We start from the raw sequence: 3343 nt of genomic DNA, 5'->3' as shown, positions 1-3343 counted from the left end.
TAAATTTCAAGCGGTTTAGTTGGACCAATTCATTTCAGATTTAACTAATTCGTTTTAATTCGATACTTTGTGTGGTTTAAATATTGAACCAGACCGATAATAAATTTAAGTTATCGATTTTTTGATCGAATCGGTTGGTCTGGTCCAATTTCAATAATAATGTATAGGATTACTTTAAAAGTTCATAAGAACATAATTACAAGATCGGTAATAATGTTAGAAAAAAAATATATTTATTTTATTTAATATTTATTTATTATAAAATATATTAAATAAAATCAAAATTAATAAATTTTAGTAATTTTTTATTAATATTTTTTAGTTATAAAATATTTGGTTACACGACTTCACTGATTTACTGACGTACGGCATACTAGTACTAGAACACCATTGATATAACTATCTATATATTTTCCCATATAAACAATTTATATCCATTGCATGTATTAATAATTTATATATAAACTTTGACGTTAGTGTGCGTTGTGTTTTCCATGAAAAAATAAAACAAATAATTAACGTTTTAGAAGAAAATTAATAAATAATAAAATCATGTAGTTAGAGGCCAGGGGCCGGGATTGAAACACACTATTAATTTATATGAATTAAAAATACATAACATTGATAACAATAAGTGTAACATTACAAGATATTGGAAGGCACATGCATGGAAGACACGTACAATACAAGACGTACACGTACATATAACATGGTGTATACAGAGATATAGAGCGATAGAAATACTCTGTACTTTATTTCATAACTCTTATATATGTAGTGATGGAAGCTGGGGCAGGTGATGCATAGATTATCGATGGAAAGAGCTATGCATATTTTGCGATCTTACGTGGAAGGGAGTAAGAATCGCAACAATAGATTAATATGCCAATAATGCAATGGTGATGGCATGTGCTGAGCTCTCCTCCTTTACCCAACACATAATATTCTGCTCCACCAGGGATTGATTCCAACACTTTTGTTATGCTTCCTGCATGCTCCATATAGTTATAAAAAATAAATAGTATGTCCCTACTACTTATGATGGTTACGATAAATATGTAAATATTACCATTTAAAGTTATTTTTTAATATTTTGACAATATTTTTTAAAAGTATTGTAAAATAATAAAAAATATTATTTAATTTTAGTAATATTTTTTGAAATATTATAGATCTATAACTATCATCATATATAATATAGAAATATTATAGAATACATTCACAAATGTCATATAAATAGTAGTACCACTATATATATTCTATACGAATTTAATTTTAATGTTAAAACAATTTATATATATCCAATTATATATTACCGTATTAATAAAAATAATAATTTGTTATATTTATATAATAAATAATTATTTTAAAGAGTACATATTATCATACAATTGTATAGTTTTTTATATGGTCAATGAGTTAGAATTAAATTCATTGTATACATGATAGTATTAATACATTAGAAAATTTCCTACGTGCTCTAAGAGAAAGAAATAAAAATCCCTGCTCTATTCCATTTAATTATACTGTACGTGGCTATCAATAATTTGTCTCATTTTTACTTTTTTAAAATTAAATTTTCAAAATTTAAAAATCCACTTAACTAGCTAGCCCCGCTCTTCTTCTAAGATTACTGATATATCACAATATAGATAAAATAAGAAGAAATATCATTTATTTTTACAGCATCTAAGAAATTCTCGTTATATTATATTATTACCTTCTGTTGCATCAGCTTCAAATGGCTTATTATCAGTAGCCGCAGCAGCATAGGTGAAAAACAAGAATATCAACAAAAAGGCTTTCATGGTATTCATAATTAATTTAAGTTGCTATAAAATATATGAGATGAGAAAGATGAGAAAACCTGTGGGAATGTGTGCTCTATTTATAAGAGTATATATTGGGAGACATATATGTATGTGTATGTATTGGTATATGTTAATTTGGTAGTTAGGATTGGTAGTTGAGCATGAGAGAAACTTCATGTGCCTGCTATGGCGAATTAATAATTAAAGGGACGACCTTTCATTCATTCTTGATAGTTATTATTATATTGAGTACTATTGGATCTGCATAAGAAATAAGAATGGGATGTGATACATATCGATTGTTAAAAAAATGAGAACTACACTCTTTCGTATTGTAATGAAGTAATAAGTTTTAATTTCGAATGAATATATTAACAATATAAGTCGGATAATATTTTTCTTTTTCTATGTATTGAATTTTTTTAAGGTGATGGTTAAGAGAAAGGGATTTGAATTTTAGTCCCTTTTTTGCTGAATATTAACTTCTGTCTTTTTAAAGAAACTTTAGAAGATATTTCTATTACTTTTGTCTCGTACCAAGTTGAGAGATACTTTTGTTTTGTCTCGTGTCGAGTTAAGAGACATTTTTATTTTTGTCTCCTAATAACTAGAAACTAAGAAAGGAGTAGGGAAGAAGAAATAACACTAGATATATCCTAGTTCAGCTACTAGCTAGGTGTAATGTAGTCTATATTCAGTCTCCATCACAATAATGATGGAATTTCATTATGTTTTTACAACATTACAAACACCAATTTTTTCCTAGGAACTACTCATTTCTATTTGGGACAAATCCAGATTCTACACTCAATCTGAATTCGACTAGGACTCAAAACCTAACTTTTAATTGTAAAGTGTTAACCCAACTTGCAAGAAAATTTCCACAAGATCATGAAATACAACAGAAAGATGTACAAAGAAACTCTGAGACATCTATAACTTTTTCTCTAATTTTGATCACTGCCTTTTTTCTTTCACTGGTTTTTTCTTATAAATCTCACCATGTTTGCCTTTTTTTACCATGAGACTCAGACAGACAAAACTAAGAAAAAGAAAATAAAATGAACATCATTGAAGGAGAAGAACTCAAGAAGCTCGGGTAGCTATGAGAACTCTATGCTTTTATATTACTTACTCTCCTTGATCTCAACCCTTGACCATTCACATTTAATATAGAAGGAGAAACTTCCAACCCAACCCAACTTTTTCATAAAGAAATTTTTGACTGGTCAAAAGATTATTTAAATTTTCTGAACTTGAAACAAATTTAGCCAGATCTTCTTTCAATCTTTTCACCTCTTTATGCAACCTTTCATTTTCCTCAAAATAATTTATATTTGCAATAAGAGGAATGATGGTATTCACAGCTCTTAATTTCAGCCTTTAACTACTTATTTTCTTTAACAAGATCAACAACATTTTCGCCTTCCTTTAATTTATCTTTGAGAAAAATATTTTCTGCTTTTAGAATGGTAACTTGAGATTCAAGATCATAGTTTTCATTTAAGAAGCATATGATTTTTTCATTGAAA

General features: G+C 27.6%; 1 long non-coding RNA gene across 1 annotated transcript; it reads right to left on the bottom strand.

Annotated features, from left to right (window-relative positions):
• Nucleotides 1-578: 578 nt before the first annotated feature.
• On the bottom strand, nt 579-1866 carry LOC112794257 (uncharacterized). Its single transcript, XR_003198776.3, has 2 exons — nt 1721-1866; nt 579-988 (listed from the first exon to the last, which is right to left on the bottom strand). It is a non-coding gene; the product is annotated as an uncharacterized lncRNA (long non-coding RNA).
• Nucleotides 1867-3343: the final 1477 nt, after the last annotated feature.

The sequence above is a fragment of the Arachis hypogaea genome, chromosome 4 (genome assembly GCF_003086295.3).
Source record: "Arachis hypogaea cultivar Tifrunner chromosome 4, arahy.Tifrunner.gnm2.J5K5, whole genome shotgun sequence".
NCBI classification, from domain to species: Eukaryota; Viridiplantae; Streptophyta; class Magnoliopsida; order Fabales; family Fabaceae; genus Arachis; species Arachis hypogaea.
Note: the sequence above shows the minus strand (reverse complement) of the source record. Positions and strands in the feature narration are given on the sequence as shown.